Below are 17,059 nucleotides of genomic sequence, written 5' to 3' on the forward strand. Positions count from 1 at the left end.
AGGATGAAATGCTCACTCACTTCGGAACTTTGGAATGTGTATGTTTAGGAAAGTTTAGTCTTCCTACTGGATTTGGTTTCTTCAAGGGCACGAGGCCCCTCAGAGACTCTGTCTTACCAAGGGAGACTCTGTCTTACCAAATGGTCTTGTTCTCTCTAAATTGAACCCCAGTGCTCAAGCATGACCCCGATCCTTGATGATTTACTCATTCCCAGGGACCAAGTCCAGATCCCTTGCAATAGGATTCTGGCAGAGAGTAAATAATGTCCCTGCCCCTGGAGGTTGGTGAGGTTGATAAGGACACATAACAGGTAAAATTTATTTTATCTGTTTACTTACTATTTGCCAGGCTCTGTTCTATGCATTTTATTTGTTTCTACAATTAATTCACTTAATTCTCCCAACATCTCTGTGAGGTGGGTGCTATAATTTACCCCCACATTACGTGTGAATAGCGCAGAGATAGTAGGTATCTTGCCCAGAATAAGGAAGCAAACCAAGTCATCTCAGGACACCTGGGTGGTTCAGTTGGTTAAGCATCTGACTTCGGCTCAGGTCATGATCTTGTGGTTCACAAGTTTGAGCCCTGCATTGAGCTCTGTGCTGACAACTCAGAGCCTGGAGCCTGCTTCGGATTCTGTGTCTCCCTCTCTCTCTCTCTGCCCCTTCCCCACTTGCACCCTGTCTCTCTCTTTCAAAAATAAACAACAAAAACATTAAAAGAAAAAAGAACCAAGGACCAAGCCGTCTCACTACAGAGTCCACGCTCCATCCTGTAGCCCCCTCACACTCGTGGATGCCAGTAAGCCTGGCAGCTGTTTCAAGCCATCCTTCGGATGCCAGGTACAACTTTTAATTCAGACCAAGGAGTATTTGTTTTCTTATGGTCAAAGGAATTCTAAAACTTAGAGTGATCCTCCCAGTGAGTTAGAATTAGTTTTCAAGTATGCAGATACCAATGTCAAAGGCAACTTCATAAAATAACTATTGAAATAGGCATAACCATATTAGTTTAACTAGCTCTTTCTTTCAAAAAAAAAAAAGACTTGGGGCGCCTGGTGGCTCAGTCGGTTAAGCGGCCGACTTCGGCTCAGGTCATGTTCTCGGAGTTTGTGGACTTAAGCCCCACATCGGGCTCTGTGCTGACAACTCAGAGCCTGGAACCTGCTTCGGATTCTGTGTCTCTCCCTCTCTCTCTGCCCCTCCCCCACTCCTGCTCTGACTCTCTCTTTCAAAAGTAAAACATTTTTAAAAATAACAATAATAAAAGAGTTTAAAAGTCACGCTCAGACTATCTGGGTCAGACAGTAAGTGACTTACTATTTCTACAACTGAGATAGAACAAGAAGACAATTACCACAAAGAACTTTCGGTATAGAGCCCTGTACAAGGGTAGAAAACAAAGAGATGTTGTGAGGACCATTTAGGTCAGAGAATCCCCAGATATGTGATTGCTACCTTTCTTTGGGATGGGCAAAGTCTGAATTTGTGATGGGTGAGCAGAAAGATTGTCCATGATCAATTCATAACAGCCAATAGCCAATGTGTTAGCACATTCTGATCACGGACCGCCTGCCCAAGTTACAGAGGTATGTTTGCTTTAGAAATGACTTTGTGAAGGGATGCCTGGGTGGCTCAGTTAAGCGTCCGACTTCAGCTCAGATCACGATCTCATGGTTCATGAGTTCAAGCCCCGCATCGGGCTCTGTGCTGACAGCTCAGAGCCTGGAGCCTGCTTCAGCTTCTGTGTCTCCCTCTTTCTCTGCCCTTCTCCCACTCCCACTCTGTCTCTCTCTCAAAAAATAAACATTAAAAAAATAAGAAAGAAAGAAATGACTTGTGAGTCCTCAGGATGGAAGTCAATGTAAGTGATCAATGACAGATTTGAACCAAGATCTATGTCATGTTATAGCATAATTTGATAGATTGTTCTAGCAGTCTATCAGTTTTGAAGAGGTACATTTAAGGATCACACACACACACACACACACACACAGACTATACGATTGTATTATTGGCCTAGGAAAATAGACCCATTAAGAAAGTGCAGCTTCTGCTGCTGTGGTCAGTGCTGCTGCACCACAGAGAGATTACAGGCTGAGGGCTTTGGTTTTTAATAAAATTTATAGTAGTTTTTAAAAAATTTATAACATCTTTATTGAGATATAATTCACATATCATACAATCCCTCCCCTTTTTTTAGAGACAGTGCCTGAGAGAGCAAGGGAGGGGCAGAGAGAGAGGGAGAGAAAGAATCCCAAACAATCTTCATGCTGTTATCACAGAGCTCGATGTGGGGCCCCATCCCATGAACTGTGAGATCATAACCTAAGCTGAAGTCAAGAGTCAGACCCCACCACCCAGCCCCCCTAATTCACCCATTTGAAGCATACAATTCAATGGGTTTTAGCATCTTCAGAGAATCGTACAACCCTCACCACAAATCAATTTTAGAACATTCTTGGTCACTCTGTAGAGAAACCTCGTACCCATTAGGAGTCACTTCCATTTACCCCCACTCAGCCAGCCCTACGCTACCACTGATCCACTTCCTGTTTCACAGATTTGCCTGTTGCAGACGTTCGATATCAAAGGAATCATACAATATGTGACCTTTGTGTCTGACTTCTTCCACTGAACATGATGTTTTCAGGCTTCATCGGTGTTATAACACGTATTAGTACTACCTTGTACAGATATACTAAATTTTGTTGGTATGTTCATTACTTGATGATATTTGGGTGGCTTCCACTTTGAGGCTATTATGAATGATACTGCTGTGAGCATTTGGGCACAAATTTCTGTGTGGATGCATGATTTCTTTTCTCTTGGGTACATACCCAGGCGTGGAATTGCTGGATCATACAGTAACTCTGTTTAACCTTTCAAGGAACTGCCAGACTGTTTTCTCAAAAGGCTTAGCAAAGGAAAGTTTTACAGTGTTTTTGTTTCTGCCATCTCTTTGGATTTATGACTCTGAGAAGCATACCTTGTATGATAGCTTTGTCTAATTCTTTGCTCTAGAAGAGTTTCACAGAAGGATTGATGAGGGGCTCAGATTTTACATGATGAAATGTCCGTGGGCTCTTGCTGTTTTTGTTGGCAATGCCTTTATTGTGCCAGCGTGCATTCCAGGATCATTTCATTCGAAGGCATGTCTGGATATTTGAAGTTCCAATCGATTGGCTGGTTGGTTGCAACTGGTTGTTTGTCAAAGTTTGCCGACTTGTTTCCTGAACACCGTGACTTTAGCTGCTGAATTATTAATATCTATTGATTGCATTCTATAGTAATCACTGAACTAGGACAGATGACTTTAAGGCCTCTATGTAAATAAAACAGGACAACATCATGTGTAACCAAGGGTTTTTCAAGAGCCTCTTGAGAATGGAAAGCACTCTGGCCAAATAGCCTTCAGATAATGTTGTTAAGGAAAGAATTGACTAGAAATGGTAAGAAGGAGCAGCCGACAGAAGTCACTTCCATTAGCGAACCAAGAACCTAATTAATCTGGAAGAGAAACTAGCAATTGCCTAGTCTGGTGACGGGCAGCCCAAAACCCAAAATCTAACTTCAGAGTGAAAGATTAAAAAGCTGCCTCTGGAGCAAACAGAAAAAGCAGAAACCCATAAATACAGAGAACAAGCTGGTGGTTGGCAGAGGGGAGGCCGTGGAGGGGTGAGTAAATGGGTGAAGGGGAGGTGGGAGGTACACTCTTCCAGTTATAGACCGAATAAGTCAGGGGATGAAAGGTATAGCATAAGAAATATCGTCAGTGTTATTATAATAGTGTTCCATGGTGGGGCGCCTGGGTGGCTCAGTCAGTTAAGCAGCCGACTGTTGATTTCAGCTCAGGTCATGACCTCACAGTCATGGGATCGAGCCCAGGGTGGGGCTGGGCTCTGTGCTGACAGTGCAGAGCCTGTTTGAGATTCTCCCTCTCCCTCTGTCCTTCTGCCCCCTCAAAATAAATAAATAAACTTAAAAAAAATAGTGTTATATGTTGACAGATGGCAGCTACACTTGTGGTGAGCATAGCATAACATAGAGACTTGTGGACTCACTCTGCTGTGTCAACTATACCTCAATAAAAAATTGAGGTGCCTGAGTGGCTCAGTGGGTTAAACATCCAACTTCCGTTCAGATCATGATCTCGTGGTTGGTGAGTTTGAGCCCCGTGTCGGGCTCTGTGCTGACAGCTCAGAGCCTGGAGCCTGCTTCAGATTCTGTCTCTCTCTCGCTCACTCTCTCTCTCTCTCTCTCTCTCTGCCCCTCCCCCAAACTGTCTCTCTCTCTCTAAAAAACATAAATATTAAAATAATAATAATATAGATTAAAAAAATAAAAGAAAGAAAGAAAAAGAAAAGAAAAAGCTGCCTCTGGGCTGCTGCTTCTTCATAAAAAAGAAAAATGTCTAGGGGCACCTGGGTGGCTCAGTCAGTTAAGTGTCCGACTTCAGTTCAGGTCACGATCTCACTGTTCGTAAGTTCAAGTCCCACATCTGGCTGCCCTACTGTCAGCCCAGAGCCTGCTCTGGATCCTCTGTCCCCCCCTCTCTCTGCCCCATCCCCATTCTTTCTTTTTACCTCTCTCTCTCTCTCTCAAAAATAAACATTAAAAATTAAAAACAAAAAAAAAAGAAAATAGTCTATAAATATTTTTATTTTTCCTGAATGGGGCCTTTTTTTTTAATTGCTCACTATTAATCCTTTTCAAAAATTTTTTTCATTTCCTAGATCCAGAAATGAAGGCCTAGAGAGGTAAAATAGCTCCTCTAAGTTATATAAGTAACCTGTCCTCAGGTCTCCTGATTCTTAGCAGACAGCAGTCTCCCCTTCGCCTGCCTCCTGCCTTTCCTTGGGCTGCTGTGTCAAATGCAGCTGTTGAAACAGAAGTGAACAGCATAAATAAACAGCAGAGCCAGCTCACTGGAACCTGAACCAGGGTTGTCAAGCAAATGAAAGCCACAGCTACAATAACTGTGCTCAACGTGGCCTGTTCTTAATTACGTTATGCACGCCTCTCTGCCTTTGCTCTCAAACATCTTTCCAGGGCAGAAGTGTAACTATGGCAAGAACTATGAAGATTTACGTTTTTGTTTTGTTTTGTCTCATCTTGTTTTGTTTTGTTTTTTGTAGCAGGAGGGTGGTTTTCCAGCCAGCACATTTTTGATATTTTTCTTTCTTCTCGCCTCCATCTTTTGCTTTCCGCATCGCACGGTCATTGCCTTCAGACCAGCTGGTAGGACTCCTCTGGTTTCGGCTCCAACACAGGACTGGGAATTCAAATCCTTTGTTAGCTGCGTTACTTTCTACCCAGAAGCAAAAAGAAGAAAATCTAACTCCTTCCCCTCCATGCTGCACTGCTTGGACTCCTTGACTGGGGCATGCTGTCAGAATTCCATCTTCCCCACTAACCTCCTCCTTAACCTCAGCCTATTGGCAATGCTGTCACTGACCCCTGCCTGATCACTCTTGTGACAAACGCAAATGAGCCTTTTGAGAGAGCTAATTGGGCCTAATTGATTCAATAGCCCAAGTAGCATAAATCAATTTTCTTTATTTTGGTTATGTCTTTAGACTGCCAGGGCTCCCCTTACCCATCCATATCCCCCTCTCCCCCAATACAATGACTGCAAGGGAACGACAATGGCATCATCACTCCCTAAAAACTGCAGCGAAACCACCATGGACACCAAACCTCCAAAGGGTTTCCTCGTCTTGGGAGCTTTGGGTGAGGCTCCCTCTCTCCTGACAGGTATCAGCGTTGATTCAGAAAAAGCTGACGCGAGCGGCCCGTCTTTGATCTCGGTCTCCAAGCTTTGCCAACGGACCCACTCTGTACAGTGGCCGCCAGACTATTATCTCCAGAACTATGCTCTCTCTCCTTTTCTACCTACAGTGCCCTGCACAGGCACAAAATATGCTTCCAAGAACTTCCAAAGGGTAAATGACCCCAAACATTATGATTGTCAGACTGGTGAGTTAATTCCTCAAGGTGGGGGATGGCTGAACTTAACCCATTTTAAGAAAAATGAAAGACCTTGGGGCACCTGGGTGGCTCTGTTGGTTGAGCATCCAACTTCAGCTCGGGGCATGATCTCACAGTTTGTGGGTTCGAGCCCCGCGTGGGCTCTGTGCTGACAGCTCAGAGCCTGGAGCCTGCTTTGGATTCTGTGTCTCCTCTCTCTCTGCCCCATCCCCACTCATGCTCTGTCTCTCTCTGTCTTAGAAATAAATAAAACATTTAAAAAATTTTTTTAAAAAAGAAAGAAGGTGCTGGAGAAGAGTTCAACGAGGGGAAGAGCCTCCCTCAAATTTTACTTGGAGGTAAGCCTCCTGGGAAATGATGGGCAGAGAACATGAAGCTGGAATATTCCATTGCTTCACAAATAGTTGATAATCCTGTGCTATTGCCCCAATACCATTATTTCCACACGAAATATCTCATAAACCAACACCGATGGTTCTCAGCTAGGAGTGATTTTGCCTCCCAGATGATATTTGGCCATATCTGGAGACATTTTTTGGTCGTCATAATTGGAAGAATTGCTAGTGATGTCTAGCAGGCAGAGCCCAGGCAGGATGCTAATCATCCTACAAGACACAGCCCCCCACAACAAAGAATTATTCTCCCCCAAATGTTCACAGTGCCAGCACTGAGAATCCCTATAACAGACCAAAGAGAGGAGGAGAATCAATCACGGTTTACTTGAAAGAATTTTCTCCAGCGAATGGTTTTCAACTCAGCACCAGAGTACTGCTTTGCAAAGGGGCTGTTGTGCCAAGCAGCCCCTCCTCCAGTCCTGTGTCAAGTGGGAGATTTCTCGTGCTCAATTCTTTTTTTTTTTTTTAACATTTATTTATTTTTGAAAGAGGGAGAGAGAGAAGACAGAGTGCAAGCAGGGGAGGGTCAGAGAGAGAGGGAGAGACAGAATCCGAAGCAGGCTCCAGGCTCGGAGCTGTCAGCACAGAGCCCGATGTGGGGGCCAACGTGGGGCCGATGTGAGTTTACTCACATGACATGAGACCGTGACCTGAGCTGAAGTCGGACGCTTAACCCAATGAGCCACCCAGGCGCCCCTATCGTACTCAATTCTAACATCTTTCCCTCCAACAAGGTCAACTTGTTAAAGATAAACTGGAGTCGTTGTATCTGGGTGCCTGGAAGTAAAACCATTCTTGACTCCAGGCTTTTTGCAGAGACCCTGAAGCTGAACGTGTTCTATGTATCCACAAATGTGGCCATCATTAAATACAGGATAAAGGTATAGATGGATTGGGAGTTTTAGCCAAAGAGGGTGAGATGAGTGAGGTCTGACAGGGAGCCACCTAATATAAGACTTTAGTAGACAAACCGCACTCACCCGAAAAGGCTCTGGATGTATTTAACATTGTTGTCAAATCACCAGGGAGAGGAGTGAGTAAAACAAAACACATTCTTAGATGGGCAAACAAAGAACGTAGTTAAGACAAACTGCATAACTCTGGTGCTTAATTCCTCAGAGTTTGGGCTTGATTTATTTAAAGAAGGCAGAAGAGATGCTTCTTTGATGTCTCATTGCTACAACACTCAGTGTCTGTTACTATTGCTACAACCTCCTGTTGTGTTTTTTTTTTTAATTTAAAAAAATTGTTTAATGTTTATTTAGTTTTGAGAGAGAGAGAGAGAGACAGAGCACAAGCAGCGGAGGGGCAGAGAGAGAGGGAGACGCAGAATCCGAAGCAGGCTCCAGGCTCTGAGCTGTCAGCACAGAGCCCGATGCGGGGCTTGAACTCACAAGCTGTGAGATCATGACCTGAGCCGAAGTCGGATGCTTCACCCAGGCTCCCCTTAAGTTTTGTTAATTGCTAATGAAAGCAATCCTAATTGGATTGTGTCTCGCTGCACAAATTCAGACTGAGAAAGGAAAAAATTCAATCCCAGGCCAAATAGCCTTCTGAGGATGATGTTAAGAATCCACTAGAAAAACTGATTTTAAATGATATGTAAACTTTAAGAATAGTCCATTCCAGTGAATATGCTTCCTTGCTTTCTAGCGGTTAAATATTAACTCATACTCAAGATAAATTATTTGACAAAAAAAAAAAACCACACTGAACTTGCCACAAATACTTATTCATCTCCTTCCTGTTTTGTACAGATCCTTGATTTCATGTCCTCTTAGCTTCTTGATGTGATTGTCCAGTTTCCTACTCTGAATTCTCTGCATTCCCAGGTTTTTTTAAAAAGAAGTGTCAGAGACACCAGGTGGCTCAGTCGGTTAAGCGTCTGACTTCAGCTCAGGTCACATGACCTCACTGTTCGCGAGTTTGAATCCCCCATGTGGGCTCTCTGCTGTGTGCACACAGCCTGCTTCAGATCCTCTGTCTCCCTCTCTCTCCGCCCCTCCCCCTCACACTCTCTCTCTCAAAATGAATAAACATTAAAAAAAAAAAAAAGTGCTAGTCTGCTGTAGACCTGACACTGTAATAGGAACTAAAGAATCGGTGTTATTTTTTTGTAAATGTTCCTTTGGCCTCTCTGATTTATTCTGGCTTCTGAAATCGAATTTCTTCCCCTCTCCCCACGAAAAAATCGGTCCTTGCCACTGGCTGCTTGCTGGTGAGCCCTCGGCATGATCTGAGGACTGATCTACCAGGGGAGAGTGGACAGATTCCAAACAGGTTTTTATACCCAGCATGTCTTTTTCATACGCACAGCTCTCCAGGCCTTCTTAGGTGTCTCTAGATTGTAGAGCAAAGAGCTGTGATGCCAGAGCGTGGCATGCCTTTGCCCATAACGATGCAGACTTTTTGCTACCAGACAAAACCTATTGCCTGATTTATATTATAACCGTCTACTCCACATGCTCACATAACTGTTGTAGGCTCAAAACGGTCAGCCCCCAGCATGTCCCGCAATAGATATTGCGATTCACACGCAACTTTACAGAAGAGGTATCCAACTCACCTCTAAACTACATTCTTCCTTCCTCAAAACTCACGTCCGGATTTTTTTGGCACAACACTCATTTTACACAGTTATAAACTTTCCATTTGGTGTTCTTTGTCACTGAAAATAATTAAATCTACACATTCCCTAGAGCCAGCAGAGACCGCATTCCTGTCATTTAAAATCATTCACTGGCGTCCCCTTATGTCACTATACCATACTTTGCTCAGCCATTTCCTTATTTGGCATTTGGGTTATTTGGATTATAAATAGCAGCACAGGAACATCTTTGCACAAATTACATTTTTTCCCTTTTGGGTTATTTCCTTGGGGTATATTCCCAAAACTGGTATTACTGGGTCAAAGGTTTGAAAAGTTTCGTAGCTCTTGTTACCCACTGCCAGAATATTCTCTAGACAGACTGTGGTATATTGGAGCACCTCAACTGTTTCACCGGGTTTCCCACGATATACGATAAGAGTAACTCGCATTGAACTTCTCATAATCTTCAGTGAAGGAGGGAGTTCTAAATTCCAAAACTAAACAGCCAAGACAGCAGCACTCCTTCTGTAGCCAGACATGAGCTCTTTTAGGCTAACTTGGTAAAATGCACGCCACGAGGGCTGGGCGACATATCTGTATTCCAGGCAGAATAGAAAAGGAGCCCCAGGTTCTTCTGTGAAGTCCCATCAGCTCCTATCTGAAACTGAGTAGTTTTCCGGAGAATTTAAAGCCGGCATGTGACAGGTGATGAAGAAGATTTGGTGAGGAGGGTGGGGAGAGAGGTAGAAAATAAAAAGAAGGGACGTGCTCTCCTGTCATCGTTGCCTTTGTGGTGATGGCACCAGCACTGAGAGAAATAAGCTGGTTCTGAGCCTTGGAAACTCAGATTATTTACCCACTGAAAGTGACTTCTAAGAATTGTGATGCTTTGGGACCGTGGTAGCCTCCGTTTTAGAATCAAAACCAAACAAACAAAAAATAACCCACTGAGTCATTCTTGCCATCTGGTTCCTTGAGCTAATAATAGCGACGATAATGATGGTGACCATGCACCAAGTACTTACTACGTGCCTATCACTTTTCTAAAGGCTTTGCATATATCACCCATTTCATCCCAACTGCCACTACTATTCCCCCTTTACAGATGAGAAAACGGAATCAGAAAGCTAAGAAACTTCCCCGAAGTCACAGAGCTAGTGAATGTCTGAGCCAGACTCAAACCCTGACAATTGACCACCATACCTTGTGCTCTGACCACTGCACCGCACTGCCTCCGGTGTGGCAATAGGAAGATCGCTCAGAGATGATTAAATGATGCACTAGGAGGGGCACCTGGGTGGCTCAGTCAGTTGGGCATCCAACTCTAGGTTTCGGCTCAGGTCATGATCTGGCGGGTTTGTGAGTTCGAGCCCCGCATCAGGCTCATGCTGGCGGTGCAGCGTCTGCTTGGGATTCTCTCTCTCTCCCTCCCCTTCAAAATAAATAAATAAACTTAAAAAAATTTTTAGGGGAGCCTGAGTGGCTCAGTCGGTTAAGCATCCGACTTTGGCTCAGGTCATGATCTCTTGGTTTGTGGGTTTGAGCCTCGTGTCAGGCCCCATGTTGAGAGCTCAGAACCTGGAGCCTGCTCCAGATTCTGTGTGTGTGTGTCTCTCTCTCTCTCTCTCTATCTCTCTCTCTCTCAACCCCTCCCCAGCTCACGCTGTCTCTCTCTCAAAAATAAGAAAACATTAATAAAAAAAAATTTTTTTTAATTTAATGATGAACTAGGATATTCAATTTTATGTTCTTTTGAAAACCTCTGAATATGTAGGGGCACCTGGCTAGCTCAGTCAGTAGAACATGTGACTCTTAATTTCAGGGTTGTGAGTTCAAGCCCCATGTTGGGCTTAGAGTCTGCTTTAAAAAAATAAAGTAATAATTAAAAAACACTTCTGAATATTTAAAATTATTTCTGCTTCCTGTCTACTCATCTAAATTGAAACAATTCAAACATGTCTTCTTTCAATTTAAACTATTTGTGTCTATACTGATCAAATATGATTTTTAAATGCCTAAGAAAGACTGAATGGAAATGTACCAAAATGTCTACAGTGACTATCTTTAGGTGGTGGAATCCTGGGTATTTTTTTCTTCTTTCCACATTTCTATTTTTTCTTAATTTTTCTATAATAAGCATGTGGTATCTTTTTTCTTATTCTGTATTTTTTTAAAAATTCAAATCAAAATGAAGTGCAATGAACCTCTATATACTTCATCTGAATCATCAACTATTCACATTTTGCCATATTTGCCTTTTCACTCTTTCTCACTGCATATATGTACATATTCTTATTTTTTGATCAGTCATTTAAAGATAATTTGCAAACATTGTGACTCCTTTACTGCTACGTGCTTCATGTATATCCCAAGAACAATGCCATTCTCTTACATAACAGAACACGTGTTGTTTTTTTAATCAAAAAAAACCCCTCAGTTTAAGAAAAACAAATAATTAACAGTAAATTAAGGCAAACTAAATATTTTCTGTTTCATTACCATGCACTGCAGATTAAATGGCCTTTACTTGCTCACTGAAGCTCCCTTGCCCTGTCTAATCCTTGTCCACATGCCCAGCTATACCCAATCTCTGCTAGGGAACTTTCCAGAACACTCTTGACTCCTTGACATTGTTGAGCCTCAGTTTCCTGTCACTGTTATGAGTGTCTTACTATCAATGGATGTACTTCCTTCCTTCTCTGAAAGCCAACAAGTTGTTTATTTATCATAACACTTAGATTAGTTTCAAGTTAATACATTTATTACTATAATGGAAATTTTTTTAAGTTTATTTATTTTGAGATGATGAGGGACAGAGGGAGAGAGAGAGAAAGTCCCAAGCAGTCTCTCTTCTGTCTGCACAGAGCCCGACACAGAGCGCATCCCATGACCATAAGATCATGACCTGAGCCGAAATCAAGAGCCAGGTACTCAACTGACCGAGCCACTCAGACACCCCACTGTAATGGAAATTTTAGAACCCTAAAGGTTTTTAATTATTTTTTTTTATAAAATCTCTTATAATTACCAGTTAGGTAAGGAGGGTCCCTCTTTCAATTTAATAATTTCTCAACTAAAATAATGTATTCATTTAACTAGTATTTATTGAGGATCTACTATATCCTAGGCATTGATGGAATTAAAGTAGCTAGCACTTTTGAGCAATTAATATGTCCCAAGGACTTCACCTGGATACCTGAGTTAATCCTCACCACTAACTCCATTCCCATTTTCCAGATGGGCAAACTGAGAAGTTAAGTAATTTGCCCAAAGTTCCACAGCTAGCCAGAATTCCGACCCAAGCAATCTGCCTCTGTCCAGAACCCATGCTCACAGGCGCCAGGTAATACTGCTGGGGGTGTCTTAGGGGAGGCTCATTTGTGGGGTCAACAAGAACACCAGCACTTGTAAGATAGCAGGGATGCCTTAGATGGGATTGGTTGCATTCGAGGGAGAAACCCAAAAGGCAGTTCCATTTTCCCTGCTTCTGGTCTCGAGCAGTCAAAATAGAGAACAGCAAGGAAAGTATGCCTCTGTGTGGGTAGTTATTTCCATAAAAACTGACAATGGAGACTTGGCCTCATTTAACTTGGCTTCCAGGATATTCTTGGTGTTTCTACTCCTTCTAGCCACTCCTCCCGTCTCCTTTGCCGGCTTGTTCATCCTCCTTCACCTTGGCTTTCAACAACGTCTCAAGGACTCAGGCTCTGTGTCAAGTCTCTTTTCCCTCACATCCTATCCAAGCTTTAAACTACTGTCTGCTCTGTGTATTTCTGTTTGCCCTTTTGCCTCCTGCTCTGGGCTCTGAAGGCAGCCCTGGATGGACTGCATCAGGCTCCCCTTCCCTAGGCTTCCGTTTGGGTTTCGTATGAGAGATACAAACAAGGGACCAGATGGAGAGTGAGGCCAGGGTGTTGATTCCTGAGGGGTCACTGAGCTATGACGGCATCCCTTATGGAAGTCCACAGCTACTGTCAGGGCACCATGTAGCTCTCATTCTGGTTTCCAGTAAAACCTCAGGCCTGGGGAGTAGTGGGAATGCCCCCCCACCCTGTCTGCTGGCCCCAGAATGCTGCACCCTTTTTAATCGATCTCCTTCCACCTTACCCACACTTTTATTAACAACACCCTTCTTACACTCTTCTCAAAGTATCCAGCTAGATGGCCTCTGTTTCCTGCACGGCCCTCTGCCTAACCCCCAGTCACTGCCAAACTAATATCCCCGATCCAGACCAATCTCCACTGTTTTCCAGAGCTGTGGATCCAACTACTCATTCGACCCCTCTACTTGGGTTTCTCACAGGTGCCTCAAACTCAAAACATACAAACCTGGTGTGGCATAATAAGAAATACATATGGGCTTTGTCCCCCATTTGTGGCACCAAGCTCCTAAAACCCTTGGAATTTCTAAGTAATAAGAGTGATAAAGGTGTCTCATTCGTAACAAATCCCTTTGAACCACACCTGAGTTCAGGTTAATGAGGTGACTTTTGGAAAGCACCTAAGGATAGGTTGCCCGGGGAACGAACCACGTGATCAGCGGGTTGGAACCTGCCACTACCCCTGTGACCTCCGGGAAGGGAAGAGGAACTGGAGGTTGAATCACCTGCCAGTGGCCAATGATTTAATAAATCGTGCCCGCGTCATGAATTCTCCATAAAACCTCAAAAGGACGGGGTTTGGGAGCTTCTGGGCTGGTGAACCCGTGGAGATGTGGGGAGATGTGGTCACCCAGAGGAGGCAGGAAGCTCCCCACCCTTCCCCCATACCATGCCCCCTGTGTCTCTTCCATCCGGCTGCTCCTGAATTATATCTTTTTTATAATCAACCAGTAATTTAGTAAGTGAAATATTTCTCTGAGCTCTGTGAGCCGCTCTAGCAGATTAGTCCAACCCAAGGAGGGAGTCGTTGGAACCTCTGACCTATAGAACCATAGCCAGTCTCTCAGAAGCACAAGTGACAAGGACACCTGGGTGGCTCAGTCGGCTGAGTGTCCAGCTCTCCATTTTGGCTCAGGCGGTGATCCCAGGGCCGTGGGATGAACTCCATCACAGAGCCTGCTTGGGATTCTGTCTTTCTGCCTCTGCCCCCTGCTTGCACTCTCTTTCTCACACTCTCTCTCTCCCTCTAAAAATTAAAAAAGAAAAAAAAAAAGAAAGAGAGAAAGAAAGAAAGAAAGAAAGAAAGGAACACAGGTGACAGCCTGGGCTTGCAAATGGCATCTGAAGGGATGAGGTGGGGGTGGGTCTTGTATGACTGAACCCTCACTCTGTGGCTCTGACACCACCTCCAGGTAGACAGTGTCAGAATTGAATTGAGTTGTAGGACACCCAGCCTGTGTTAGGGAATTGCTTGTAGGATGTGTGGACCCTCTCTCCACACACTGGAACTATGTCCACAACCCAAATAGCGAGGAGTAGGGACAACTATTAAAGGGTGTGCGAATTCTATGAGGGGGTGCGATAAAAATGTTCTAAAATTGATCATAGTGATTATTCAACTCTGTGGATATACTAAAAAATCAACGAATAGTACCCTTTATTTATTTTTGTAATGTTTATTTCTTTATCTTGTGAGAGAGAGTGAGAGCAGGGGAGGAGCAGAGAGGGAGGGAGAGAGAGAATCCCACAAGCAGGCTCCGGTCAGCACAGAGCCCGACGTCAGGCTCAAATGCACAAACCCTGAGATCCTAACCTGAGCCAAAATCAAGAGTCAGATGCTTAACCGACTGAGCCACCCAGGCACTCCCAAATAGTACACATTTTTTAATATAAGTTTTTATTTATTTATTTTGAGAGAGACAGAGAGAGACTGTGAGCTGGGGAGGGGCAGAGAGAGTGGGAGAGAGGGGATCCCAAGCAGGCTCCATGCTGTCAGTGCAGAACCCAATGTGGGGATCGAACTCACAAACCTTGAGATCACGACCTGAGCTGAAGTCAGATGCCCAACTGACTGAGCCACCCAGTCACCCCCAAATAGTATATTTTAAATGGATGAATTTTGGGGCACCTGGGTGGCTCTGTCAGTTAAACATCCAGCTTCGACTCAGTTCATGATCTCGCGGTTCGTGAGTTCTAGCCCCACGTTGGGCTCTGTGCTGACAGCTCGGAGCCTGGGCCCTGCTTCGGATTCTGTGTCTCCCTCACTCTCTGCCCCTGCCCCACTCACGTGTTGTCTGTCTGTCTGTCTCTCTCTCAAAAAATAAACAAACATTAAAAAAATTTAATGGATGAATTTTATGGCATGTGAATCATATCTCAATAAAGCTCTAACAAAATAAATAAATAAATAAATAACAAAAATCTTTGTATGACCTCCATGAGTCGGCTTGATCTGCCACCTCACCTGGCTCCTTGTACGACAGCCTAGCTTCTCCATGTGCCACCTTGGCCTCCTCTGGACTTCTGCTCAGACCCCTTCTCAGAACTCTCTCCCCACGTCACTTGGTAGACCCCTCGGCACTCCGTATCACTTTCTCGAGGAAGCCTCCTTGCCCGCCCACCCCCGGCCCAGATCGAGAGTCCTTGCTGGGTCCAGTGACAGCTCCCCGTTCACCTTGCTCTCCGGCAAGTGTCAGTGATTATCTGAGCCATGTCTGTCTTCCCCACTAGACTCTAAGCCCCACGAAGGCAGCTCCGCACCTGCTTTGATCACCGCTGTGCGTGACCTTAGGGTCTAAGGCAGAAGGAGACCTCAGTAAGTCTTTGCTGAATAACATTGAAAAATATACAGCTATTTGCTGAAGAGTTGGAAAACCAGCTAACAAATTATAGATGCAAGTAGCTTAGTGTTCCACAAATGACTCAATAAAAAGATTCTTAGGCACTCCCAACGCAAAATTAGAAAGAGGTTGAAAACCCAAAGGACAAGGCAGACTTATGCAGAATAGAAACACTGGCCTCTTCCCAGAAGTGGACTCCCGTAGGCAGGGAATAAGCTCTCTCAGCCACTGATTCTAGGAAGACATGACTAAGACTTGGTTCTGTTTTGCAAGATAGAGACTGACCCTCCAAGGTTCTAGGATAAGAGAGATAGTGGGAACTGAATCTTACTTCAACCCCACGGGCTTTCAACGTAAGATATGTGCTTTTAGTCGGTGGTCACAGACCTCGTGGTGGCTCGACCAGCTATTATCACGTTGCCTCAGCCCCCATGACTCCGGTTCCCTGTCACCTCTACAATGCTCTGGACATCATGAAAGCAGAGAAAACACACACAAAACACCGCAGTGATAACAGAACTCATTATCATACAAGTAAATATTAATACCATGATGTCAACTGTCATATGCACCATCGCTAAATATACTTTTACTTTCCTGAATTCCCTTTCCAGGGTTGTTTGACACTCTCCCAGGTAAGAGCGATTTTTTATTCTTATATCTCTGCAGAGTTACAGTAATCTTCAGAACCAAGAGAAAAAATACTAATGTCTCTGAGAAGCCAAGGTTCAGTTTCTGCATTGTAAACCACTTGATTTTGGACCAGTGTATGGACATAGTCATACTTTCCAAACCGAGCTCCTGTTTTCCATTTAAGATTGACTAGATACATCAATAAGATTTTAAAAATTCATTCCTTGGGGGGGCGCCTGGGTGGCTCAATGGGTTGAGTGTCTGTCTGACTCTTGATTTTGGCTCAGGTCATGATCTCATGGTTTGTGAGTTCTAGCCCTGAGTCAGACTCTGCACTGAGAGCACAGAGCCTGCTTGGGATCCTCTCTCTCCCTCTCTTTCTCTCTCCCTCAAAATAAATAAATAAAGTTAAAAAAAAATTTTTAGGGGCGCCTGGGTGGCTCAGTCGGTTAAGCATCCGACTTTGGCTCAGGTCACGATCTCGCGGTATGTGAGTTCGAGCCCCGCGTCAAGCTCTGTGCTGACTGCTCAGAGCCTGGAGCCTGTTTCAGATTCTGTGTCTCCCTCTCTCTGACCCTCCCCCGTTCATGCTCTGTCTCTCTCTGTCTCAAAAATAAATAAACGTTAAAAAAAAAATTTTTTTTTAATTTTTTTTAACTTAAAAATTCATCCCTTGGAAGTTGGTATCGCTCACCAAAATAGTGCTTTCTACTAATCTTGTTTGCTTAG

General features: G+C 44.0%; 1 protein-coding gene across 1 annotated transcript in view; it reads right to left on the reverse strand.

Annotated features, from left to right (window-relative positions):
- The window catches only part of PTGES3L (prostaglandin E synthase 3 like), a 98,971-nt gene that overhangs the window by 53,360 nt on the left and 28,552 nt on the right, over positions 1-17,059 (reverse strand). The gene's annotated exons all lie outside the window — the stretch shown is intronic.

Source organism: Panthera onca, chromosome E1, assembly GCF_046562875.1.
Source record: "Panthera onca isolate mPanOnc1 chromosome E1, mPanOnc1 haplotype 2, whole genome shotgun sequence".
NCBI lineage: Eukaryota > Metazoa > Chordata > Mammalia > Carnivora > Felidae > Panthera > Panthera onca.